The 26681-nt window shown below is 47.8% G+C and overlaps 2 protein-coding genes and 1 non-coding gene across 4 annotated transcripts in view; all 3 read left to right on the top strand.

Annotated features, from left to right (window-relative positions):
* The window catches only part of LOC117965878 (zinc finger protein 501-like), a 628111-nt gene that overhangs the window by 460971 nt on the left and 140459 nt on the right, over positions 1–26681 (top strand). The window lies entirely within an intron of this gene.
* The window catches only part of LOC131722015 (zinc finger protein ZFP2-like), a 220050-nt gene that overhangs the window by 67459 nt on the left and 125910 nt on the right, over positions 1–26681 (top strand). The window lies entirely within an intron of this gene.
* On the top strand, positions 12573–12644 carry trnat-cgu (transfer RNA threonine (anticodon CGU)). The gene has a single exon. It is a non-coding gene; the product is annotated as a tRNA-Thr (tRNA).

Raw genomic sequence — 26681 nt, 5'->3', positions numbered from 1 at the left:
TCAAACCTCGACCGCTCTCACACACCTTCCGAAACTCCACCCACTCACTCCACACACTCGCGAGAGAGAGAGAGAGAGAGAGAGAGAGAGAGAGAGAAAGAGAGGAATGAGAGAGAAAGAGAGGAATGAGAGAGAAAGAGGAGAGTCAGAGAGAAAGAGGAATGAGAGAGAAAGAGAGGAATGAGAGAGAGAGAGGAATGAGAGAGAAAGAGGAGAGTCAGAGAGAAAGAGAGGAACGAGAGAGAAAGAGAGGAATGAGAGAGAAAGAGGAGAGTCAGAGAGAAAGAGAGGAATGAGAGAGAAAGAGAGGAATGAGAGAGAAAGAGAGGAATGAGAGAGAAAGAGAGGAATGAGAGAGAAAGAGAGGAACGAGAGAGAAAGAGAGGAATAAGAGAGAAAGAGGAGAGTCAGAGAGAAAGAGAGGAATGAGAGAGAAAGAAAGGAATGAGAGAGAAAGAGAGGAATGAGAGAGAAAGAGGAGAGACAGAGAGAAAGAGAGGAATGAGAGAGAAAGAGAGGAATGAGAGAGAAAGAGGAGAGTCAGAGAGAAAGAGAGGAACGAGAGAGAAAGAGAGGAATGAGAGAGAAAGAGAGGAATAAGAGAAAGAGGAGAGTCAGAGAGAAAGAGAGGAATGAGAGAGAAAGAGAGGAATAAGAGAGAAAGAGGAGAGTCAGAGAGAAAGAGAGGAATGAGAGAGAAAGAAAGGAATGAGAGAGAAAGAGAGGAATGAGAGAGAAAGAGGAGAGTCAGAGAGAAAGAGAGGAATGAGAGAGAAAGAGAGGAATGAGAGAGAAAGAGGAGAGTCAGAGAGAAAGAGAGGAATGAGAGAGAAAGAGAGGAATGAGAGAGAAAGAGAGGAATGAGAGAGAAAGAGGAGAGTCAGAGAGAAAGAGAGGAACGAGAGAGAAAGAGAGGAATGAGAGAGAAAGAGAGGAATGAGAGAAAGAGGAGAGTCAGAGAGAAAGAGAGGAATGAGAGAGAAAGAGAGGAATGAGAGAGAAAGAGAGGAATGAGAGAGAAAGAGGAGAGTCAGAGAGAAAGAGAGGAACGAGAGAGAAAGAGAGGAATGAGAGAGAAAGAGAGTCAGAGAGAAAGAGAGGAGAGTCAGAGAGAAAGAGAGGAATGAGAGAGAAAGAGAGGAATAAGAGAGAAAGAGGAGAGTCAGAGAGAAAGAGAGGAACGAGAGAGAAAGAAAGGAATGAGAGAGAAAGAGAGGAATGAGAGAGAAAGAGGAGAGTCAGAGAGAAAGAGAGGAATGAGAGAGAAAGAGAGGAATGAGAGAGAAAGATGAGAGTCAGAGAGAAAGAGAGGAATGAGAGAGAAAGAGAGGAATGAGAGAGAAAGAGAGGAATGAGAGAGAAAGAGGAGAGTCAGAGAGAAAGAGAGGAATGAGAGAGAAAGAGAGGAATGATAGAGAAAGAGGAGAGTCAGAGAGAAAGAGAGGAATGAGAGAGAAAGAGAGGAATGAGAGAGAAAGAGAGGAATGAGAGAAAGAGGAGAGTCAGAGAGAAAGAGAGGAATGAGAGAGAAAGAGAGGAATAAGAGAGAAAGAGGAGAGTCAGAGAGAAAGAGAGGAATGAGAGAGAAAGAAAGGAATGAGAGAGAAAGAGAGGAATGAGAGAGAAAGAGAGGAATGAGAGAGAAAGAGGAGAGTCAGAGAGAAAGAGAGGAATGAGAGAGAAAGAGAGGAATGAGAGAGAAAGAGAGGAATGAGAGAGAAAGAGGAGAGTCAGAGAGAAAGAGAGGAACGAGAGAGAAAGAGAGGAATGAGAGAGAAAGAGGAGAGTCAGAGAGAAAGAGGAGAGTCAGAGAGAAAGAGAGGAATGAGAGAGAAAGAGAGGAATAAGAGAGAAAGAGGAGAGTCAGAGAGAAAGAGAGGAATGAGAGAGAAAGAAAGGAATGAGAGAGAAAGAGGAGAGTCAGAGAGAAAGAGAGGAATGAGAGAGAAAGAGAGGAATGAGAGAGAAAGAGAGGGATGAGAGAGAAAGAGGAGAGTCAGAGAGAAAGAGAGGAATGAGAGAGAAAGAGAGGAATGAGAGAGAAAGAGGAGAGTCAGAGAGAAAGAGAGGAATGAGAGAGAAAGAGAGGAATGAGAGAGAAAGAGGAGAGTCAGAGAGAAAGAGAGGAATGAGAGAAAGAGAGGAATGAGAGAGAAAGAGAGGAATGAGAGAGAAAGAGAGGAACGAGAGAGAAAGAGAGGAATAAGAGAGAAAGAGGAGAGTCAGAGAGAAAGAGAGGAATGAGAGAGAAAGAAAGGAATGAGAGAGAAAGAGAGGAATGAGAGAGAAAGAGGAGAGACAGAGAGAAAGAGAGGAATGAGAGAGAAAGAGAGGAATGAGAGAGAAAGAGGAGAGTCAGAGAGAAAGAGAGGAACGAGAGAGAAAGAGAGGAATGAGAGAGAAAGAGAGGAATGAGAGAAAGAGGAGAGTCAGAGAGAAAGAGAGGAATGAGAGAGAAAGAGAGGAATAAGAGAGAAAGAGGAGAGTCAGAGAGAAAGAGAGGAATGAGAGAGAAAGAAAGGAATGAGAGAGAAAGAGAGGAATGAGAGAGAAAGAGGAGAGTCAGAGAGAAAGAGAGGAATGAGAGAGAAAGAGAGGAATGAGAGAGAAAGAGGAGAGTCAGAGAGAAAGAGAGGAATGAGAGAGAAAGAGAGGAATGAGAGAGAAAGAGAGGAATGAGAGAGAAAGAGGAGAGTCAGAGAGAAAGAGAGGAACGAGAGAGAAAGAGAGGAATGAGAGAGAAAGAGAGGAATGAGAGAAAGAGGAGTCAGAGAGAAAGAGAGGAATGAGAGAGAAAGAGAGGAATGAGAGAGAAAGAGAGGAATGAGAGAGAAAGAGGAGAGTCAGAGAGAAAGAGAGGAACGAGAGAGAAAGAGAGGAATGAGAGAGAAAGAGAGTCAGAGAGAAAGAGAGGAGAGTCAGAGAGAAAGAGAGGAATGAGAGAGAAAGAGAGGAATAAGAGAGAAAGAGGAGAGTCAGAGAGAAAGAGAGGAACGAGAGAGAAAGAAAGGAATGAGAGAGAAAGAGAGGAATGAGAGAGAAAGAGGAGAGTCAGAGAGAAAGAGAGGAATGAGAGAGAAAGAGAGGAATGAGAGAGAAAGATGAGAGTCAGAGAGAAAGAGAGGAATGAGAGAGAAAGAGAGGAATGAGAGAGAAAGAGAGGAATGAGAGAGAAAGAGGAGAGTCAGAGAGAAAGAGAGGAATGAGAGAGAAAGAGAGGAATGAGAGAGAAAGAGGAGAGTCAGAGAGAAAGAGAGGAATGAGAGAGAAAGAGAGGAATGAGAGAGAAAGAGAGGAATGAGAGAAAGAGGAGAGTCAGAGAGAAAGAAAGGAATGAGAGAGAAAGAGAGGAATAAGAGAGAAAGAGGAGAGTCAGAGAGAAAGAGAGGAATGAGAAAGAAAGAAAGGAATGAGAGAGAAAGAGAGGAATGAGAGAGAAAGAGAGGAATGAGAGAGAAGGAGGAGAGTCAGAGAGAAAGAGAGGAATGAGAGAGAAAGAGAGGAATGAGAGAGAAAGAGAGGAATGAGAGAGAAAGAGGAGAGTCAGAGAGAAAGAGAGGAATGAGAGAGAAAGAGAGGAATGAGAGAGAAAGAGGAGAGTCAGAGAGAAAGAGAGGAATGAGAGAGAAAGAGGAGTCAGAGAGAAAGAGAGGAACGAGAGAGAAAGAGTGGAACGAGAGAGAAAGAGAGGAATGAGAGAGAAAGAGAGGAAAGAGAGAGAAAGAGGAGAGTCAGAGAGAAAGAGGGGAACGAGAGAGAAAGAGAGGAATGAGAGAGAAAGAGAGGAATGAGAGAGAAAGAGGAGAGTCAGAGAGAAAGAGAGGAACGAGAGAGAAAGAAAGGAATGAGAGAGAAAGAGAGGAATGAGAGAGAAAGAGGAGAGTCAGAGAGAAAGAGAGGAATGAGAGAGAAAGAGAGGAATGAGAGAGAAAGATGAGAGTCAGAGAGAAAGAGAGGAATGAGAGAGAAAGAGAGGAATGAGAGAGAAAGAGAGGAATGAGAGAGAAAGAGGAGAGTCAGAGAGAAAGAGAGGAATGAGAGAGAAAGAGAGGAATGAGAGAGAAAGAGGAGAGTCAGAGAGAAAGAGAGGAATGAGAGAGAAAGAGAGGAATGAGAGAGAAAGAGAGGAATGAGAGAAAGAGGAGAGTCAGAGAGAAAGAAAGGAATGAGAGAGAAAGAGAGGAATAAGAGAGAAAGAGGAGAGTCAGAGAGAAAGAGAGGAATGAGAAAGAAAGAAAGGAATGAGAGAGAAAGAGAGGAATGAGAGAGAAAGAGAGGAATGAGAGAGAAGGAGGAGAGTCAGAGAGAAAGAGAGGAATGAGAGAGAAAGAGAGGAATGAGAGAGAAAGAGAGGAATGAGAGAGAAAGAGGAGAGTCAGAGAGAAAGAGAGGAATGAGAGAGAAAGAGAGGAATGAGAGAGAAAGAGGAGAGTCAGAGAGAAAGAGAGGAATGAGAGAGAAAGAGGAGTCAGAGAGAAAGAGAGGAACGAGAGAGAAAGAGTGGAACGAGAGAGAAAGAGAGGAATGAGAGAGAAAGAGAGGAAAGAGAGAGAAAGAGGAGAGTCAGAGAGAAAGAGGGGAACGAGAGAGAAAGAGAGGAATGAGAGAGAAAGAGAGGAATGAGAGAGAAAGAGGAGAGTCAGAGAGAAAGAGAGGAACAAGAGAGAAAGAGAGGAACGAGAGAGAAAGAGAGGAATGAGAGAGAAAGAGAGGAATGAGAGAGAAAGAGAGGAATGAGAGAGAAAGAGGAGAGTCAGAGAGAAAGAGAGGAACAGAAGAGAAAGAGAGGAATGAGAGAGAAAGAGAGGAATGAGAGAGAAAGAGGAGAGTCAGAGAGAAAGAGAGGAATGAGAGAGAAAGAGGAGAGTCAGAGAGAAAGAGAGGAATGAGAGAGAAAGAGAGGAATGAGAGAGAAAGAGGAGAGTCAGAGAGAAAGAGAGGAATGAGAGAGAAAGAGAGGAATGAGAGAGAAAGAGAGAAAGAGAGGAATGAGAGAGAAAGAGAGGAACGAGAGAGAAAGAGAGGAATGAGAGAGAAAGAGGAGAGTCAGAGAGAAAGAGAGGAATGAGAGAGAAAGAGAGGAATGAGAGAGAAAGAGAGGAATGAGAGAGAAAGAGGAATGAGAGAGAAAGAGAGGAATGAGAGAGAAAGAGGAGAGTCAGAGAGAAAGAGAGGAATGAGAGAGAAAGAGAGGAATGAGAGAGAAAGAGGAGAGTCAGAGAGAAAGAGAGGAACGAGAGAGAAAGAGAGGAACGAGAGAGAAAGAGTGGAATGAGAGAGAAAGAGAGGAATGAGAGAGAAAGAGAGGAATGAGAGAGAAAGAGAGGAATGAGAGAGAAAGAGGAGAGTCAGAGAGAAAGAGAGGAATGAGAGAGAAAGAGAGGAATGAGAGAGAAAGAGGAGTCAGAGAGAAAGAGAGGAACGAGAGAGAAAGAGAGGAATGAGAGAGAAAGAGAGGAATGAGAGAGAAAGAGGAGAGTCAGAGAGAAAGAGAGGAATGAGAGAGAAAGAGAGGAATGAGAGAGAAAGAGAGGAATGAGAGAGAAAGAGGAGAGTCAGAGAGAAAGAGAGGAACGAGAGAGAAAGAGAGGAATGAGAGAGAAAGAGAGGAATGAGAGAGAGAGGAGAGTCAGAGAGAAAGAGAGGAATGAGAGAGAAAGAGAGGAATGAGAGAGAAAGAGAGGAATGAGAGAGAAAGAGAGGAATGAGAGAGAAAGAGGAGAGTCAGAGAGAAAGAGAGGAATGAGAGAGAAAGAGAGGAATGAGAGAGAAAGAGAGGAATGAGAGAGAAAGAGGAGAGTCAGAGAGAAAGAGAGGAACGAGAGAGAAAGAGAGGAATGAGAGAGAAAGAGAGGAATGAGAGAGAAAGAGGAGAGTCAGAGAGAAAGAGAGGAACGAGAGAGAAAGAGAGGAATGAGAGAGAAAGAGAGGAATGAGAGTGAAAGAGAGGAATGAGAGAGAAAGAGGAGAGTCAGAGAGAAAGAGAGGAACGAGAGAGAAAGAGAGGAATGAGAGAGAAAGAGAGGAATGAGAGAGAAAGAGGAGAGTCAGAGAGAAAGAGAGGAATGAGAGAGAAAGAGAGGAATGAGAGAGAAAGAGAGGAATGAGAGAGAAAGAGGAGAGTCAGAGAGAAAGAGAGGAACGAGAGAGAAAGAGAGGAATGAGAGAGAAAGAGAGGAATGAGAGAGAAAGAGGAGAGTCAGAGAGAAAGAGAGGAATGAGAGAGAAAGAGAGGAATGAGAGAGAAAGAGAGGAATGAGAGAGAAAGAGGAGAGTCAGAGAGAAAGAGAGGAATGAGAGAGAAAGAGGAGAATGAGAGAGAAAGAGGAGAGTCAGAGAGAAAGAGAGGAATGAGAGAGAAAGAGAGGAATGAGAGAGAAAGAGGAGAGTCAGAGAGAAAGAGAGGAACGAGAGAGAAAGAGAGGAACGAGAGAGAAAGAGAGGAATGAGAGAGAAAGAGAGGAATGAGAGAGAAAGAGGAGAGTCAGAGAGAAAGAGAGGAACGAGAGAGAAAGAGAGGAATGAGAGAGAGAGAGGAATGAGAGAGAAAGAGGAGAGTCAGAGAGAAAGAGAGGAATGAGAGAGAAAGAGAGGAATGAGAGAGAAAGAGAGGAATGAGAGAGAAAGAGGAGAGTCAGAGAGAAAGAGAGGAATGAGAGAGAAAGAGAGGAATGAGAGAGAAAGAGGAGAGTCAGAGAGAAAGAGAGGAACGAGAGAGAAAGAGAGGAACGAGAGAGAAAGAGAGGAATGAGAGAGAAAGAGAGGAATGAGAGAGAAAGAGAGGAATGAGAGAGAAAGAGAGGAATGAGAGAGAAAGAGGAGAGTCAGAGAGAAAGAGAGGAATGAGAGAGAAAGAGAGGAATGAGAGAGAAAGAGGAGAGTCAGAGAGAAAGAGAGGAACGAGAGAGAAAGAGAGGAACGAGAGAGAAAGAGTGGAATGAGAGAGAAAGAGGAGAGTCAGAGAGAAAGAGAGGAATGAGAGAGAAAGAGAGGAATGAGAGAGAAAGAGGAGAGTCAGAGAGAAAGAGAGGAATGAGAGAGAAAGAGGAGAGTCAGAGAGAAAGAGAGGAACGAGAGAGAAAGAGAGGAATGAGAGAGAAAGAGAGGAATGAGAGAGAAAGAGGAGAGTCAGAGAGAAAGAGGAATGAGAGAGAAAGAGAGGAATGAGAGAGAAAGAGGAGAGTCAGAGAGAAAGAGAGGAATGAGAGAGAAAGAGAGGAACGAGAGAGAAAGAGTGGAATGAGAGAGAAAGAGAGGAATGAGAGAGAAAGAGAGGAATGAGAGAGAAAGAGAGGAATGAGAGAGAAAGAGGAGAGTCAGAGAGAAAGAGAGGAACGAGATAGAAAGAGAGGAACGAGAGAGAAAGAGTGGAATGAGAGAGAAAGAGAGGAATGAGAGAGAAAGAGAGGAATGAGAGAGAAAGAGAGGAATGAGAGAGAAAGAGGAGAGTCAGAGAGAAAGAGAGGAATGAGAGAGAAAGAGAGGAATGAGAGAGAAAGAGGAGTCAGAGAGAAAGAGAGGAACGAGAGAGAAAGAGAGGAATGAGAGAGAAAGAGAGGAATGAGAGAGAAAGAGGAGAGTCAGAGAGAAAGAGAGGAATGAGAGAGAAAGAGAGGAATGAGAGAGAAAGAGAGGAATGAGAGAGAAAGAGGAGAGTCAGAGAGAAAGAGAGGAACGAGAGAGAAAGAGAGGAATGAGAGAGAAAGAGAGGAATGAGAGAGAAAGAGGAGAGTCAGAGAGAAAGAGAGGAATGAGAGAGAAAGAGAGGAATGAGAGAGAAAGAGGAGAGTCAGAGAGAAAGAGAGGAATGAGAGAGAAAGAGAGGAATGAGAGAGAAAGAGGAGAGTCAGAGAGAAAGAGAGGAACAAGAGAGAAAGAGAGGAACGAGAGAGAAAGAGAGGAATGAGAGAGAAAGAGAGGAATGAGAGAGAAAGAGGAGAGTCAGAGAGAAAGAGAGGAACGGAAGAGAAAGAGAGGAATGAGAGAGAAAGAGAGGAATGAGAGAGAAAGAGGAGAGTCAGAGAGAAAGAGAGGAATGAGAGAGAAAGAGAGGAATGAGAGAGAAAGAGGAGAGTCAGAGAGAAAGAGAGGAATGAGAGAGAAAGAGAGGAATGAGAGAGAAAGAGGAGAGTCAGAGAGAAAGAGAGGAATGAGAGAGAAAGAGAGGAATGAGAGAGAAAGAGGAGAGTCAGAGAGAAAGAGAGGAACGAGAGAGAAAGAGAGGAACGAGAGAGAAAGAGTGGAATGAGAGAGAAAGAGGAGAGTCAGAGAGAAAGAGAGGAATGAGAGAGAAAGAGAGGAATGAGAGAGAAAGAGGAGAGTCAGAGAGAAAGAGAGGAATGAGAGAGAAAGAGGAGAGTCAGAGAGAAAGAGAGGAACGAGAGAGAAAGAGAGGAATGAGAGAGAAAGAGAGGAATGAGAGAGAAAGAGGAGAGTCAGAGAGAAAGAGAGGAATGAGAGAGAAAGAGAGGAATGAGAGAGAAAGAGAGGAATGAGAGAGAAAGAGGAGAGTCAGAGAGAAAGAGAGGAATGAGAGAGAAAGAGAGGAATGAGAGAGAAAGAGAGGAATGAGAGAGAAAGAGAGGAATGAGAGAGAAAGAGAGGAATGAGAGAGAAAGAGGAGAGTCAGAGAGAAAGAGAGGAACGAGAGAGAAAGAGAGGAACGAGAGAGAAAGAGAGGAATGAGAGAGAGAGGAATGAGAGAGAAAGAGGAGAGTCAGAGAGAAAGAGAGGAATGAGAGAGAAAGAGAGGAATGAGAGAGAAAGAGGAGAGTCAGAGAGAAAGAGAGGAACGAGAGAGAAAGAGAGGAACGAGAGAGAAAGAGTGGAATGAGAGAGAAAGAGAGGAATGAGAGAGAAAGAGAGGAATGAGAGAGAAAGAGAGGAATGAGAGAGAAAGAGGAGAGTCAGAGAGAAAGAGAGGAATGAGAGAGAAAGAGAGGAATGAGAGAGAAAGAGGAGTCAGAGAGAAAGAGAGGAACGAGAGAGAAAGAGAGGAATGAGAGAGAAAGAGAGGAATGAGAGAGAAAGAGGAGAGTCAGAGAGAAAGAGAGGAATGAGAGAGAAAGAGAGGAATGAGAGAGAAAGAGAGGAATGAGAGAGAAAGAGGAGAGTCAGAGAGAAAGAGAGGAACGAGAGAGAAAGAGAGGAATGAGAGAGAAAGAGAGGAATGAGAGAGAAAGAGGAGAGTCAGAGAGAAAGAGAGGAATGAGAGAGAAAGAGAGGAATGAGAGAGAAAGAGGAGAGTCAGAGAGAAAGAGAGGAATGAGAGAGAAAGAGAGGAATGAGAGAGAAAGAGGAGAGTCAGAGAGAAAGAGAGGAACAAGAGAGAAAGAGAGGAACGAGAGAGAAAGAGAGGAATGAGAGAGAAAGAGAGGAATGAGAGAGAAAGAGAGGAATGAGAGAGAAAGAGGAGAGTCAGAGAGAAAGAGAGGAACGGAAGAGAAAGAGAGGAATGAGAGAGAAAGAGAGGAATGAGAGAGAAAGAGGAGAGTCAGAGAGAAAGAGAGGAATGAGAGAGAAAGAGAGGAATGAGAGAGAAAGAGGAGAGTCAGAGAGAAAGAGAGGAATGAGAGAGAAAGAGAGGAATGAGAGAGAAAGAGGAGAGTCAGAGAGAAAGAGAGGAATGAGAGAGAAAGAGAGGAATGAGAGAGAAAGAGGAGAGTCAGAGAGAAAGAGAGGAACGAGAGAGAAAGAGAGGAACGAGAGAGAAAGAGTGGAATGAGAGAGAAAGAGGAGAGTCAGAGAGAAAGAGAGGAATGAGAGAGAAAGAGAGGAATGAGAGAGAAAGAGGAGAGTCAGAGAGAAAGAGAGGAATGAGAGAGAAAGAGGAGAGTCAGAGAGAAAGAGAGGAACGAGAGAGAAAGAGAGGAATGAGAGAGAAAGAGAGGAATGAGAGAGAAAGAGGAGAGTCAGAGAGAAAGAGAGGAATGAGAGAGAAAGAGAGGAATGAGAGAGAAAGAGAGGAATGAGAGAGAAAGAGGAGAGTCAGAGAGAAAGAGAGGAATGAGAGAGAAAGAGAGGAATGAGAGAGAAAGAGGAGAGTCAGAGAGAAAGAGAGGAATGAGAGAGAAAGAGAGGAATGAGAGAGAAAGAGGAGAGTCAGAGAGAAAGAGAGGAACGAGAGAGAAAGAGAGGAACGAGAGAGAAAGAGAGGAATGAGAGAGAGAGGAATGAGAGAGAAAGAGGAGAGTCAGAGAGAAAGAGAGGAATGAGAGAGAAAGAGAGGAATGAGAGAGAAAGAGATGAATGAGAGAGAAAGTGGAGAGTCAGAGAGAAAGAGAGGAATGAGAGAGAAAGAGAGGAATGAGAGAGAAAGAGGAGAGTCAGAGAGAAAGAGAGGAATGAGAGAGAAAGAGAGGAATGAGAGAGAAAGAGGAGAGTCAGAGAGAAAGAGAGGAATGAGAGAGAAAGAGAGGAATGAGAGAGAAAGAGGAGAGTCAGAGAGAAAGAGAGGAACGAGAGAGAAAGAGAGGAATGAGAGAGAAAGAGGAGAGTCAGAGAGAAAGAGAGGAATAAGAGAGAAAGAGGAGAGTCAGAGAGAAAGAGAGGAATGAGAGAGAAAGAGAGGAATGAGAGAGAAAGAGAGGAATGAGAGAGAAAGAGGAGAGTCAGAGAGAAATAGAGGAATGAGAGAGAAAGAGAGGAATGAGAGAGAAAGAGGAGTCAGAGAGAAAGAGAGGAATGAGAGAGAAAGAGAGGAATGAGAGAGAAAGAGGAGAGTCAGAGAGAAAGAGAGGAATGAGAGAGAAAGAGAGGAATGAGAGAGAAAGAGGAGAGTCAGAGAGAAAGAGAGGAATGAGAGAGAAAGAGAGGAATGAGAGAGAAAGAGGAGAGTCAGAGAGAGAGGAACGAGAGAGAAAGAGAGGAACGAGAGAGAAAGAGTGGAATGAGAGAGAAAGAGAGGAACGAGAGAAAGAGAGGAACGAGAGAGAAAGAGAGGAATGAGAGAGAAAGAGAGGAATGAGAGAGAAAGAGAGGAATGAGAGAGAAAGAGGAGAGTCAGAGAGAAAGAGAGGAACGAGAGAGAAAGAGAGGAATGAGAGAGGAATGAGAGAGAAAGAGAGGAATGAGAGAGAAAGAGGAGAGTCAGAGAGAAATAGAGGAATGAGAGAGAAAGAGAGGAATGAGAGAGAAAGAGAGGAATGAGAGAGAAAGAGGAGAGTCAGAGAGAAAGAGAGGAATGAGAGAGAAACAGAGGAATGAGAGAGAAAGAGGGGAATGATAGAGAAAGAGAGGAATGAGAGAGAGAGGAACGAGAGAGTAAGAGAGGAATGAGAGAGAAAGAGAGGAACGAGAGAGAAAGAGAGGAACGAGAGAGAAAGAGAGGAATGAGAGAGAAAGAGAGGAGCGACAGAGAAAGAGAGGAACGAGAGAGAAAGAGAGGAACGAAAGAGAAAGAGAGGAATGAGAGAGAAAGAGAGGAGCGACAGAGAAAGAGAGGAATGAGAGAGAAAGAGAGGAATGAGAGAGAAAGAGAGGAATGAGAGAGAAAGAGAGGAATGAGAGAGAAAGAGGAGAGTCAGAGAGAAAGAGAGGAATGAGAGAGAAAGAGAGGAATGAGAGAGAAAGAGGAGAGTCAGAGAGAAAGAGAGGAATGAGAGAGAAAGAGAGGAATGAGAGAGAAAGAGGAGAGTCAGAGAGAGAGGAACGAGAGAGAAAGAGAGGAACGAGAGAGAAAGAGTGGAATGAGAGAGAAAGAGAGGAACGAGAGAAAGAGAGGAACGAGAGAGAAAGAGAGGAATGAGAGAGAAAGAGAGGAATGAGAGAGAAAGAGAGGAATGAGAGAGAAAGAGGAGAGTCAGAGAGAAAGAGAGGAACGAGAGAGAAAGAGAGGAATGAGAGAGAAAGAGAGGAATGAGAGAGAAAGAGGAGAGTCAGAGAGAAAGAGAGGAATGAGAGAGAAAGAGAGGAATGAGAGAGAAAGAGAGGAATGAGAGAGAAAGAGGAGAGTCAGAGAGAAAGAGAGGAATGAGAGAGAAACAGAGGAATGAGAGAGAAAGAGGGGAATGATAGAGAAAGAGAGGAATGAGAGAGAGAGGAACGAGAGAGTAAGAGAGGAATGAGAGAGAAAGAGAGGAACGAGAGAGAAAGAGAGGAACGAGAGAGAAAGAGAGGAATGAGAGAGAAAGAGAGGAATGAGAGAGAAAGAGAGGAATGAGAGAGAGAGGAACGAGAGAGTAAGAGAGGAATGAGAGAGAAAGAGAGGAACGAGAGAGAAAGAGAGGAGCGACAGAGAAAGAGAGGAACGAGAGAGAAAGAGGGGAATGAGAGAGAAAGAGGGGTGTATACTACAGCCGGTAGATGATGGTGTCAAGTGTTTTTAAAAAAATACTATTTGCAAAATAGTATTTACTCATTTCTATTTATAATACATGTCTGGCAACCTATTTTCTATTTGTATTTTAAATAAATATGGAGACCAATGTTTTCTATTTAAAGAGTTTCTGAGACTATTTTGCCCATCCTTGGCATTCAGCTGTTAACTGTAAGGTTGGTTTCCAGGCAGATTGTCTTTCCGGGCAGCCTTCTCAATAGAGTCCAAGCTTCCGATTTCATTTGCAGTCATGAAGGGTGCGGTGGCCAAGTGGTAAGGCGTCGGTCTCGTAAACCGAAGATCACGGGTTCAATCCCCGTCCGTACCTTGTTGCTGTCTTTAAAACACTATTTGTTACTTGTTCAGCTGAAATGAAAAATTATATAATGCAACTCGTCTTTTAATTTAAATTAAAAAAAGGGGGCACTCGGATTTGAACCTGGGATCTCTTGATCTGCAGGCAAATGCTTTACCACTGAGCTATACCCCGACTCCAACAACACCATTTTCTATGAAGCACAACCAATAGTACTCAAAGAAATGATAGAGGTTATTTACAAACCGCTAACCAAGATCATGCAACAGTCTCTTGACACAGGGGTTGTACCGACAGACTGGAAAACAGCAAACGTAATACCAATCCACAAAAAGGGAGCCAAAACCGAACCAGGTAACTACAGACCAATAAGCCTGACTTCTATTATATGTAAACTTATAGATCTATAATAAGATCCAAAATGGAAAATTACCTATATGGTAACAATATCCTGGGAGACAGTCAGCATGGTTTTAGGAAAGGGAGATCGTGTCTAACTAACCTGCTTGACTTTTTTGAGGATGAAACATTGAAAATGGATAACTGCAAAGCATACGACATGGTTTATTTAGATTTCCAGAAAGCTTTTGACAAAGTCCTGCATAAAAGATTAATTCTCAAACTGAACGCAGTAGGGATTCAAGGAAATGCATGCACATGGATTAGGGAGTGGCTAACATGTAGAAAACAGAAAGTACTGATTAGAGGAGAAACCTCGAAATGGAGTGAGGTAACCAGTGGTGTACCACAGGGATCAGTATTAGGTCCTCTGCTATTCCTAATCTACATTAATGATTTAGATTCTGGTATAGTAAGCAAACTTGTTAAATTTGCAGACAACACAAAAATAGGAGGAGTGTCAAACACTGTTGCAGCAGCAAAGGTCATTCAAAATGATCTAGACAGCATTCAGAATTGGGCAGACACATGGCAAATGCCATTTAATAGAGAAAAGTGTAAAGTACTGCACGCAGGCAATAAAAATGTGCATTATAAATATCATATGGGAGATACTGAAATTGAAGAAGGAATCTATGAAAAAGACGTAGGAGTTTATGTTGACTCAGAAATGTCTTCATCTAGACAATGTGGGGAAGCTATAAAAAAAAGGCCAACAAGATGCTCGGATATATTGTGAGAAGTGTTGAATTTAAATCAAGGGAAGTAATGTTAAAACTTTACAATGCATTAGTAAGACCTCATCTAGAATATTGTGTTCAGTTCTGGTCACCTCGTTACAAAAAGAATATTGCTGCTCTAGAAAGAGTGCAAAGAAGAGCAACCAGAATTATCCCGGGTTTAAAAGGCATGTCGTATGCAGACAGGCTCAAAGAATTGAATCTGTTCAGTCTTGAACAAAGAAGACTACGCAGCGATCTGATTCAAACATTCAAAATCCTAAAAGGTATTGACAGTGTCGACCCAGGGGACTTCTTTGACCTGAAAAAAGAAACAAGGACCAGGGGTCACAAATGGAGATTAGATAAAGGGGCATTCAGAACAGAAAATAGGAGGCACTTTTTTACACAGAGAATTGTGAGGGTCTGGAACCAACTCCCCAGTAATGTTGTTGAAGCTGACACCCTGGGATCCTTCAAGAAGCTGCTTGATGAGATTCTGGGATCAATAAGCTACTAACAACCAAACGAGCAAGATGGGCTGAATGGGGCCTCCTCTCGTTGGTAAACTTTCTTATGTTCTTATGTTCTTATTCCTTATACAATGCTGCCACCGTGTGGACATTTACTAGAACTGTTTGTTCTAATATATATATTTATGTCAAGTCTCAAGTCACAACGGTCAAGGGTCAAGTCTGGAAACAGCCAAGCGTGATTGACCTGATGAGGAAGATAAGCTTGATGATGATGAGGAGGAGGAGGAGGAGGAGTAGGAGGAGTGTGAGGGAGGAGACCCTCACATTGTCTCAGTATGTATCTGGACATTTACTGCAAATGTTTTTAATCTGTTTTTGTATGGTGTTGCTGATCCTTGTGTCTAGTAAGGAAAATAATAAAAACAAAATTCACTTCCCTGTTGTACGGGGACTGGAGGCCTGTGGTTGGGAGTGTCCTGAAAAACAAAAGAAAGGTTAATGAAGAGTACGGTTTAGAGAGCTGGTTTGGAAAGGAGCACACTTCCAGAACAATGGATTGCAGTACTATTGTTGAGATAAACTGATATGCAATGGTTCAGGTAACCTGAGTTGGGTGTGGTGGTGAGGTCCTCCATCTTGACAGGAAGTGGGGAAGCAGCCATGTTGGTGAGGGAAGCTTTTATTGACTTCCCTGAGTACTGACTTCCTGTAGTCAGGGCAGTACCTGTAGAAGATATTGAAAGGGGGGACAGCTGATTTTCAGTACGTTTCCCTCTGCTTGTTTTAAAGCATAGTTTTAATGCACGTGTTAGATTAATGTTTATATATATTCATTGATTTGTTTCTTTTTGAATACTTTATTTATTCTTGATAACTGTTTGCTGGTTTCTTTCTATATACCCACCTGCAGAATGGTTTATTCTGGGGGAGGGGGAGGTCTGGAAGGGTATAAAGGCTGTTAGTTTTGTTCAGTCAGGATCGTCTTTTTGTGCAGATCAGAGGGCAGTTTTGCAGCTCTGTGGCTGGACTCAGTTATTGGAGTCAGTACCTGTGATTAGGTGACTAGAAATAGTTCTTTTTGGTTTCCACTTTTTCTTTCCTCAAATTGTTTGATATTTTGTTCAATTATCTTTTTGTTTATTATTGTTCTTGAATAAAAAATAATTGGTTTGGCACCAAACTTCTCTGTGATCCTTGTGCGCGTGTGTGTCAGTCAGTCACACACACACACACACACACACACACACACACACACACACACACACAGACACACACTGAGACACACACACACACACACACACACACACACACACACACACACACACACACACACACACACCCCGAGACACACACAGTGAGACAAACACACTGAGACACACACACTGAGACACACATACTGAGACACAAACACATACTGAGACACACACAGAGACACACACACACACACACACACACACTGAGAGACACACACACTCACTGAGACAAACACACTATGACAAACTCACACACTGAGACACACACACACACTGAGAGACACACACACACTGAGAGACACACACACACTGAGAGACACACACACTGAGACACACACACACTCACTGAGACAAACACACTATGACAAACTCACACACTGAGACACACACACACACTGAGACACACACACACTGAGACTACTAACAACCAAACGAGCAAGATGGGCTGAATGGGGCCTCCTCTCGTTTGTAAACTTCCTTACCGGTTCATGATGCTGAGTAAGTTCAGTGGCCTAGACAACTCCTTGTGCAACTTGTCACCTGACTGAGCCTGGCTCATCACCGTTACAAAACTGCACATCGTTACATTAATTAAGAATTTAAAAAACACCTTGCATTCTTTCTCTGATCCTTCCTTCCAGGCTGAGTCACTCCTGGAGAGTAGGAACCTCCCCTCCCCTCTCTCTCTCTCCCCTCCCCTCTCTCTCCCTCCCCTCCCCTCCCCTCTCTCCCTCCCTTCCCCCTCTCTCTCTCCCCTCCCCTCTCTCTCTCTCTCCCCTCTCCCCTCTCCCTCTCTCTCCCCTGCCCTCCTCTCTTCTCCTCTCTCCCCTCCCCTCTCTCTCTCCCTTCCCCCTCTCTCTCCCTCCCCTCTCTCTCCCTTCCCCCCTCTCTCTCCCTCCCCCCTCTCTCTCCCCTCCCCTCCTCTCCTCTCTCCCCTCTCCCCCCTCTCTCTCTCTCCCCTCCTTTCTCTTCTCCTCTCTCCCCCCTCCCCTCCCCTCCCCCTCTCTCTCTCCCCTCCTCTCTCTTCTCCTCTCCTCTCTCCCTCCCCTCCCCTCTCTCTCTCGCTCCCCTCCTCTCCCTTCCCCTCTCCCCCTCTATCTCCCCTTTTCCCTCTCCCTCCCTCCCTCCTCTCCCCTCCCTCCTCTCCCCTCCCCTCTCTCTCTCCACCTCCCTTGTCCCTCTCTCTCTCTCCCCTCCTCTCCTCCTCTCCTCTCTCTCTCCCTCCCTCTCTCTCTCCCTCCCCTCTTCTCTCTCCCTTCCCCCTCTCTCTCTCTCCCTTCCCCCTCTCTCTCTCTCCCCTCCCCTCTCTCTCCCTCCCCTCCCCTCTCTCCCTCCCTTCCCCCTCTCTCTCTCCCCTCCCCTCTCTCTCTCTCTCCCCTCTCCCCTCTCCCTCTCTCTCCCCTGCCCTCCTCTCTTCTCCTCTCTCCCCTCCCCTCTCTCTCTCCCTTCCCCCTCTCTCTCCCTCCCCTCTCTCTCTCCCTTCCCCCCTCTCTCTCCCCTCCCCTCCTCTCCTCTCTCCCCTCCCCTCCCCTCTCTCTCTCTCCCCTCCTTTCTCTTCTCCTCTCTCCCCCCTCCCCTCCCCTCCCCCTCTCTCTCTCCCCTCCTCTCTCTTCTCCTCTCCTCTCTCCCTCCCCTCCCCTCTCTCTCTCGCTCCCCTCCTCTCCCTTCCCCTCTCCCCCTCTATCTCCCCTTTTCCCTCTCCCTCCCTCCCTCCTCTCCCCTCCCCTCTCTCTCTCCACCTCCCTTGTCCCTCTCTCTCTCTCCCCTCCTCTCCTCCTCTCCTCTCTCTCTCCCTCCCTCTCTCTCTCCCTCCCCTCTTCTCTCTCCCTTCCCCCCTCTCTCTCTCCCCTCCCCTCCTCTCTCCCCTCCCCCTCTCCCCCCCCTCTCTCTCCCCTCCTTTCTCTTCTCCTCTCTCCCTCTCCCTCCCCTCCTCTCTCTTCTCCTCTCCTCTCTCCCTCCCCTCCCCTCTCTCTCTCGCTCCCCTCCATCTCCCCTTTTCCCTCTCCCTCCCTCCCTCCTCTCCCCTCCCCTCTCTCTCTCCACCTCCCCTGTCCCTCCCTCTCTCCCTCCCCTCCTCTCTATTCTCCTCTCTCCTCTCCTCTCTCTCTCCCTCCCCTCCCCTCTCTCTCTCTTCTCCTCTCTCCCCCTCTCCTCTCCCCCTCTCTCTCCCTCCCCTCCTCTCTCTTCTCCTCTCCTCTCTCCCTCCCCTCCCCTCTCTCTCTCGCTCCCCTCCCCTCTCTCCCCTCTCCCCCTCTCCTCCCCTCCTCTATCTCCCCTTTCCCCTCTCCTCTCTACCTCCCTCCCTCCTCTCCCCTCCCTCTCTCTCTCCACCTCCCCTGTCCCTCTCTCTCTCCCTCCCCTCCTCTCTATTCTCCTCTCTCCCCTCCTCTCTCTTCTCCTCTCCTCTCTCCCTCCCTCCCCTCTCTCCCTCCCCTCCCCTCTCTCTCTCCCTCCCCTCTTCTCTCTCCCTTCCTCTCTCTCTCTCCCCCCTCTCCCCTCCTCCCTCATAATCTCTGTGGCTAAGTGTCTGTGAAGCCAAGGCAGATGGGTGCTTGTCTCTGGTGTTACTAAGAGGCAGAGAGGAGCACTGCGGTCAGCCAGCGTGAAATTCAATTTGCGAGCCGTGTTAATAACAGGGGAGAGACTGCCAGCCCCGTCTCGCTTCATTTTCAATCAGATGCGCTTCCCTCCCAGTCCCTCCTCAGCTCCACTAGAGCCACACTGCTTCCCTCCCAGTCCCTCCTCAGCTCCGCTAGAGCCACACTGCCTCCCTCCCAGTCCCTCCTCAGCTCCGCTAGAGCCACGCTGCTTCCCTCCCAGTCCCTCCTCAGCTCCGCTAGAGCCACACTGCCTCCCTCCCAGTCCCTCCTCAGCTCCGCTAGAGCCACGCTGCTTCCCTCCCAGTCCCTCCTCAGCTCCGCTAGAGCCACGCCGCTTCCCTCCCAGTCCCTCCTCAGCTCCGCTAGAGCCACGCTGCTTCCCTCCCAGTCCCTCCTCAGCTCCGCTAGAGCCACGCTGCTTCCCTCCCAGTCCCTCCTCAGCTCCGCTAGAGCCACGCTGCTTCCCTCCCAGTCCCTCCTCAGCTCCGCTAGAGCCACACTGCTTCCCTCCCAGTCCCTCCTCAGCTCCGCTAGAGCCACACTGCCTCCCTCCCAGTCCCTCCTCAGCTCCGCTAGAGCCACACCGCTTCCCTCCCAGTCCCTCCTCAGCTCCACTAGAGCCACACTGCTTCCCTCCCAGTCCCTCCTCAGCTCCGCTAGAGCCACACCGCTTCCCTCCCAGTCCCTCCTCAGCTCCGCTAGAGCCACGCCGCTTCCCTCCCAGTCCCTCCTCAGCTCCGCTAGAGCCACACTGCTTCCCTCCCAGTCCCTCCTCAGCTCCGCTAGAGCCACACTGCTTCCCTCCCAGTCCCTCCTCAGCTCCGCTAGAGCCACACCGCTTCCCTCCCAGTCCCTCCTCAGCTCCGCTAGAGCCACACCGCTTCCCTCCCAGTCCCTCCTCAGCTCCGCTAGAGCCACACCGCTTCCCTCCCAGTCCCTCCTCAGCTCCGCTAGAGCCACACAGCTTCCCTCCCAGTCCCTCCTCAGCTCCGCTAGAGCCACACCGCTTCCCTCCCAGTCCCTCCTCAGCTCCGCTAGAGCCACACTGCTTCCCTCCCAGTCCCTCCTCAGCTCCGCTAGAGCCACACTGCTTCCCTCCCAGTCCCTCCTCAGCAGCGCTAGAGCCACACTGCTTCCCTCCCAGTCCCTCCTCAGCTCCGCTAGAGCCACACCGCTTCCCTCCCAGTCCCTCCTCAGCTCCGCTAGAGCCACGCCGCTTCCCTCCCAGTCCCTCCTCAGCTCCGCTAGAGCCACACTGCTTCCCTCCCAGTCCCTCCTCAGCTCCGCTAGAGCCACGCTGCTTCCCTCCCAGTCCTTCCTCAGCTCCGCTAGAGCCACGCTGCTTCCCTCCCAGTCCTTCCTCAGCTCCGCTAGAGCCACGCTGCTTCCCTCCCAGTCCCTCCTCAGCTCCGCTAGAGCCACGCTGCTTCCCTCCCAGTCCCTCCTCAGCTCCGCTAGAGCCACACTGCCTCCATCCCTCCCAGTCCCTCCTCAGCTCCGCTAGAGCCACGCTGCTTCCCTCCCAGTCCCTCTTCAGCTCCGCTAGAGCCACACTGCCTCCATCCCTCCCAGTCCCTCCTCAGCTCCGCTAGAGCCACACTGCTTCCCTCCCAGTCCCTCCTCAGCTCCGCTAGAGCCATGCTGCTTCCCTCCCAGTCCCTCCTCAGCTCCGCTAGAGCCACACTGCCTCCCTCCCAGTCCCTCCTCAGCTCCGCTAGAGCCACACTGCCTCCCTCCCAGTCCCTCCTCAGCTCCGCTAGAGCCACGCTGCTTCCCTCCCAGTCCCTCTTCAGCTCCGCTAGAGCCACACTGCCTCCATCCCTCCCAGTCCCTCCTCAGCTCCGCTAGAGCCACACTGCTTCCCTCCCAGTCCCTCCTCAGCTCCGCTAGAGCCATGCTGCTTCCCTCCCAGTCCCTCCTCAGCTCCGCTAGAGCCACGCTGCTTCCCTCCCAGTCCCTCCTCAGCTCCGCTAGAGCCACACTGCTTCCCTCCCAGTCCCTCCTCAGCTCCGCTAGAGCCACACCGCTTCCCTCCCAGTCCCTCCTCAGCTCCGCTAGAGCCACACTGCTTCCCTCCCAGTCCCTCCTCAGCTCCGCTAGAGCCACACCGCTTCCCTCCCAGTCCCTCCTCAGCTCCGCTAGAGCCACACTGCTTCCCTCCCAGTCCCTCCTCAGTTATTAATGACGCGTTAAGAATTGAAACTGTTAAAGACTTTTAATTGCATGGTGAGATTGCTTAATTGTGCAGAAGAACATTAAACCGCAAATTAAATCTTCAACCAGGGAGACGTGATTTCACATGGCAGTAACAGAATCTGATCCAGCGGCACTGCAATGGCTCTGTATTACACTGAGGGGCAATGGTAGCACAAGTGTAGGGCAGCTACAATGGGGTGAGGCTGGTAGAATGGGACCACAGTGTGCTGACTATACCCTACATGATCTTCAATGGGGTGAGGCTGGTAGAATGGGACCACAGTGTGCTGACTATACCCTCCATGATCTTCAATGGGGTGAGGCTGGTAGAATGGGACCACAGTGTGCTGACTATACCCTACATGATCTTCAATGGGGTGAGGCAGGTAGAATGGGACCACAGTGTGCTGACTATACCCTCCATGATCTTCAATGGGGTGAGGCTGGTAGAATGGGACCACAGTGTGCTGACTATACCCTACATGATCTTCAATGGGGTGAGGCTGGTAGAATGGGACCACAGTGTGCTGACTATACCCTCCATGATCTTCAATGGGGTGAGGCTGGCAGAATGGGACCACAGTGTGCTGACTATACCCTCCATGATCTTCAATGGGGTGAGGCTGGTAGAATGGGACCACAGTGTGCTGACTATACCCTCCATGATCTTCAATGGGGTGAGGCTGGTAGAATGGGACCACAGTGTGCTGACTATACCCTCCATGATCTTCAATGGGGTGAGGCTGGTAGAATGGGACCACAGTGTGCTGACTATACCCTCCATGATCTTCAATGGGGTGAGGCTGGTAGAATGGGACCACAGTGTGCTGACTATACCCTCAATGATCTTCAATGGGGTGAGGCTGGTAGAATGGGACCACAGTGTGCTGACTATACCCTACATGATCTTCAATGGGGTGAGGCTGGTAGAATGGGACCACAGTGTGCTGACTATACCCTACATGATCTTCAATGGGGTGAGGCTGGTAGAATGGGACCACAGTGTGCTGACTATACCCTACATGATCTTCAATGGGGTGAGGCTGGTAGAATGGGACCACAGTGTGCTGACTATACCCTACATGATCTTCAATGGGGTGAGGCTGGTAGAATGGGACCACAGTGTGCTGACTATACCCTACATGATCTTCAATGGGGTGAGGCTGGTAGAATGGGACCACAGTGTGCTGACTATACCCTACATGATCTTCAATGGGGTGAGGCTGGTAGAATGGGACCACAGTGTGCTGACTATACCCTCCATGATCTTCAATGGGGTGAGGCTGGCAGAATGGGACCACAGTGTGCTGACTATACCCTCCATGATCTTCAATGGGGTGAGGCTGGTAGAATGGGACCACAGTGTGCTGACTATACCCTACATGATCTTCAATGGGGTGAGGCTGGTAGAATGGGACCACAGTGTGCTGACTATACCCTCCATGATCTTCAATGGGGTGAGGCTGGTAGAATGGGACCACAGTGTGCTGACTATACCCTACATGATCTTCAATGGGGTGAGGCTGGTAGAATGGGACCACAGTGTGCTGACTATACCCTCCATGATCTTCAATGGGGTGAGGCTGGTAGAATGGGACCACAGTGTGCTGACTATACCCTCCATGATCTTCAATGGGGTGAGGCTGGTAGAATGGGACCACAGTGTGCTGACTATACCCTACATGATCTTCAATGGGGTGAGGCTGGTAGAATGGGACCACAGTGTGCTGACTATACCCTCCATGATCTTCAATGGGGTGAGGCTGGTAGAATGGGACCACAGTGTGCTGACTATACCCTACATGATCTTCAATGGGGTGAGGCTGGTAGAATGGGACCACAGTGTGCTGACTATACCCTACATGATCTTCAGTGGGGTGAGGCTGGTAGAATGGGACCACAGTGTGCTGACTATACCCTACATGATCTTCAATGGGGTGAGGCTGGTAGAATGGGACCACAGTGTGCTGACTATACCCTACATGATCTTCAATGGCAGACAGACAGACAGCGGCTCTGTTCATAAAGGTACTGAGAGGTAGGATCTGTGAATGAGGGGTCAGGCTGAGAGACACACGCAGGCTGTTTGCTAAACTCTGCTAATCCCAGACAGATTGCGTTCGTCTGTCGTGTGACGGGGCGATTAAGCAGCTCTGAGGAAACCTAACAGACTGCGGAGAGAAGAGAAAATAGCACCCTGGACGAAATATTGGAAACACCCGCCAGAGCACTGTCAATAGCACAGCATGGGACTGATTCACCTGCCATATCACTGTCAATAGCACAGCATGGGACTGATTCACCTGCCATAGCACTGTCAATAGCACAGCATGGGACTGATTCACCTGCCATAGCACTGTCAATAGCACAGCATGGGACTGATTCACCTGCCATAGCACTGTCAATAGCACATACCAGAATCTAAATCTTTCTCTCTCATTCCCCTCTTTATCACTCTCCTCTTTCTCTCTCATTCCCCTCTTTCTCTATCACTCTCTTCTTTCTCTCTCGTTCGTCTCTTTCTCTATCATTCCCCACTTTCTCTCTCGTTCCCCTCTTTCTCTCTCGTTCCCCTCTTAATCTATCACTCCCCTCTTTCTCTCTCGTTCCTCTATTTCTCTATCGCTCCCCTCTTTCTCTCTCGTTCACCTCTTTCTCTCTCGTTCCCCTCTTTCTCTATCGCTCCCCTTTTTCTCTCTCGTTCCCCTCTTTCTCTCCAGATCCTCTCTTTCTCTCTCGTTCCCCACTTTCTCTCTCGTTCCCCTCTTTCTCTCTCGTTCCTCTCTATCTCTATCACTCCCCTCTTTCTCTCTCGTTCCTCTCTTTCTCTATCACTCTCCTCTTTCTCTCTTGTTCCCCACTTTCTCTCTCGTTCCCCTCTTTCTCTCTCATTCCCATCTTTCTCGATCATTCCCCTCTTTCTCTCTCGTTCCCCTCTTTCTCTCTCGTTCCCCTCTTTCTCTCTCGTTCCTCTCTTTCTCTATCATTCCCCTCTTTCTCTCTCGTTCCTCTCTTTCTCTCTCGTTCCTCTCTTTCTCTATCATTCCCCTCTATCTCTCTCGTTCCTCTCTTTCTCTCTCATTCCTCTCTTTCTCTATCACTCCTCTCTTTCTCTCTCGTTCCTCTCTTTCTCTATCACTCCCCTCTTTCTCTCTCGTTCCTCTTTTTCTCTCTCGTTCCCCTCTTTCTCTCTCGTTCCTCTTTTTCTCTCTCGTTCCCCTCTTTCTCTCTCATCCCTCTCTTTCTCTATCACTCCCCTCTTTCTCTCTCGTTCCTCTCTTTCTCTATCATTCCCCTCTATCTCTCTCGTTCCTCTCTTTCTCTCTCATTCCTCTCTTTCTCTATCACTCCTCTCTTTCTCTCTCGTTCCTCTCTTTCTCTATCACTCCTCTCTTTCTCTCTCGTTCCTCTCTTTCTCTCTCATTCCTCTCTTTCTCTATCACTCCCCTCTTTCTCTCTCGTTCCTCTCTTTCTATATCATTCCCCTCTTTCTCTCTCGTTCCTCTCTTTCTCTCTCGTTCCCCTCTTTCTCTCTCGTTCCTCTCTTTCTCTCTCATTCCTCTCTTTCTCTCTCGTTCCTCTCTTTCTCTATTGTTCCTCTCTTTCTCTAACACTCCCCTCTTTCTCTCTCGTTCCTCTCTTTCTCTATCACTCCTCTCTTTCTCTCTCGTTCCTCTCTTTCTCTATCATTTCACTCTTTCTCTCTCGTTCCTCTCTTTCTCTCTCATTCCTCTCTTTCTCTATCACTCCGCTCTTTCTCTCTCGTTCCCCTCTTTCTCTCTCGTTCCTCTCTTTCTCTATCATTCCCCTCTTTCTCTCTCGTTCCTCTCTTTCTCTCTCGTTCCTCTCTTTCTCTCTCGTTCCTCTCTTTCTCTCTCGTTCCTCTCTTTCTCTATCATTCCCCTCTATCTCTCTCGTTCCTCTCTTTCTCTCTCGTTCCCCTCTATCTCTATCATTCCCCTCTATCTCTCTCGTTCCTCTCTTTCTCTCTCATTCCTCTCTTTCTCTATCACTCCTCTCTTTCTCTCTCGTTCCTCTCTTTCTCTCTCGTTCCTCTCTTTCTCTATCACTCTCCTCTTTCTCTCTCGTTCCCCTCTTTCTCTCTCGTTCCCCTCTTTCTCCATCGTTCCCCACTTTCTCTCTCGGTCCCCTCTTTCTCTCTCGTTCCCCTCTTTCTCTATCACTCCCCTCTTTCTCTCTCGTTCCCCTCTTTCTCTCTCGATCCTCTCTTTCTCTCTCGTTCCCCACTTTCTCTCTCGTTCCTCTCTTTCTCTCTCGTTCCCCACTTTCTCTCTCGTTCCTCTCTTTCTCTCTCGTTCCCCACTTTCTCTCTCGTTCCCCTCTTTCTCTCTCATTCCTCTCTTTCTCTATCACTCCCCTCTTTCTCTCTCGTTCCTCTCTTTCTCTATCACTCCCCTCTTTCTCTCTCACTCCCCTCTTTCTCTCTCGTTCCTCTCTTTCTCTCTCGTTCCTCTCTTTCTCGCTCGTTCCCCTCTTTCTCTATCACTCCCCTCTTTCTCTCTCGTTCCTCTCTTTCTCTCTCGTTCCTCTCTTTCTCTATCACTCCCCTCTTTCTCTCTCGTTCCTCTCTTTCTCTCTCGTTCCCCACTTTCTCTCTCGTTCCCCTCTTTCTCTCTCGTTCCTCTCTTTCTCTATCACTCCCCTCTTTCTCTCTCATTCCCCTCTTTCTCTCTCGTTCCTCTCTTTCTCTATCACTCCCCTCTTTCTCTCTCGTTCCTCTTTTTCTCTCTTGTTCCCCACTTTCTCTCTCGTTCCCCTCTTTCTCTCTCGTTCCTCTCTTTCTCTATCACTCTCCTCTTTCTCTCTCGTTCCCCTCTTTCTCTCTCGTTCCCCTCTTTCTCTCTCGTTCCCCTCTTTCTCTCTCGTTCCCATCTTTCTCTCTCGTTCCCCTCTTTCTCTCTCATTCCTCTCTTTCTCTCTCCATTCCTCTAATTCTCTATCACTCCCCTCTTTCTCTCTCGTTCCCCTCTTTCTCTTTCACTCCCCTCTTTCTCTCTCGTTCCTCTCTTTCTCTCTCGTTCCCCTCTTTCTCTATCACTCCCCTCTTTCTCTCTCGTTCCTATCTTTCTCGATTGTTCTTCTCTTTCTCTCTCGTTCCCCTCTTTCTCTCTCGTTCCTCTCTTTCTCTCTCGTTCCCCACTTTCTCTCTCGTTCCCCTCTTTCTCTCTCGTTCCTCTCTTTCTCTATCTCTCCTCTCTTTCTCTCTCGTTCCCCTCTTTCTCTCTCGCTCCTCTCTTTCTCTCTCGTTCCTCTCTTTCTCTATCACTCTCCTCTCTCTCTCGTTCCTCTCTTTCTCTATCACTCCCCTCTTTCTCTCTCGTTACCCTCTTTCTCTCTCGTTCCTCTCTTTCTCGATTGTTCTTCTCTTTCTCTCTCGTTCCTCTCTTTCTCTCTCGTTCCTCTCTTTCTCTCTCGTTCCCCACTTTCTCTCTCGTTCTCCTCTTTCTCTCTCGTTCCTCTCTTTCTCTCTCGTTCCCCTCTTTCTCTCTCGTTCCTCTCTTTCTCTCTCGTTCCCCTCTTTCTCTCTCGTTCCCCTCTTTCTCTCTCGTTCCCCTCTTTCTCTATCATTCTCCACTTTCTCTCTCGTTCCCCTCTTTCTCTCTCGTTCCTCTCTTTCTCTATCACTCCCCTCTTTCTCTCTCGTTCCCCTCTTTCTCTCTCGTTCCCCTCTTTCTCTATCACTCCCCTCTTTCTCTCTCGTTCCCCTCTTTCTCTCTCGATCCTCTCTTTCTCTCTCGTTCCTCTCTTTCTCTCTCGTTCCCCACTTTCTCTCTCGTTCACCTCTTTCTCTCTCGTTCCCCTCTTTCTCTCTCGTTCCCCTCTTTCTCTCTCGTTCCTCTCTTTCTCTCTCGTTCCTCTCTTTCTCTATCACTCCCCTCTTTCTCTCTCATTCCTCTCTTTCTCTATCACTCTCCTCTTTCTCTCTCGTTCCCCTCTTTCTCTCTCGTTCCCCTCTTTCTCCCTCATTCCCCACTTTCTTTCTCGTTCCCCTCTTTCTCTCACGTTCACCTCTTTCTCTCTCGTTCCTCTCTTTCTCTCTCGTTCCCCTCTTTCTCTCTCGTTCCCCTCTTTCTCTCTCGTTCCTCTATTTCTCTATCACTCCCCTCTTTCTCTCTCGTTCCCCTCTTTCTCTCTCATTCCTCTCTTTCTCTCTCGCTCCCCTCTTTCTCTCTCGTTCCCCTCTTTCTCTCTCGTTCTTCTCTTTCTCTCTCGTTCCTCTCTTTCTCTATCACTCCCCTCTTTCTCTCTCGTTCCCCTCTTTCTCTCTCATTCCTCTCTTTCTCTATCGCTCCCCTCTTTCTCTCTCGTTCCTCTCTTTCTCTCTCGTTCCCCTCTTTCTCTCTCGTTCTTCTCTTTCTCTCTTGTTCCTCTCTTTCTCTCTCGT

The sequence above is a fragment of the Acipenser ruthenus genome, chromosome 50 (genome assembly GCF_902713425.1).
Source record: "Acipenser ruthenus chromosome 50, fAciRut3.2 maternal haplotype, whole genome shotgun sequence".
NCBI lineage: Eukaryota > Metazoa > Chordata > Actinopteri > Acipenseriformes > Acipenseridae > Acipenser > Acipenser ruthenus.
This window is presented reverse-complemented; position numbering and strand designations above follow the sequence as displayed.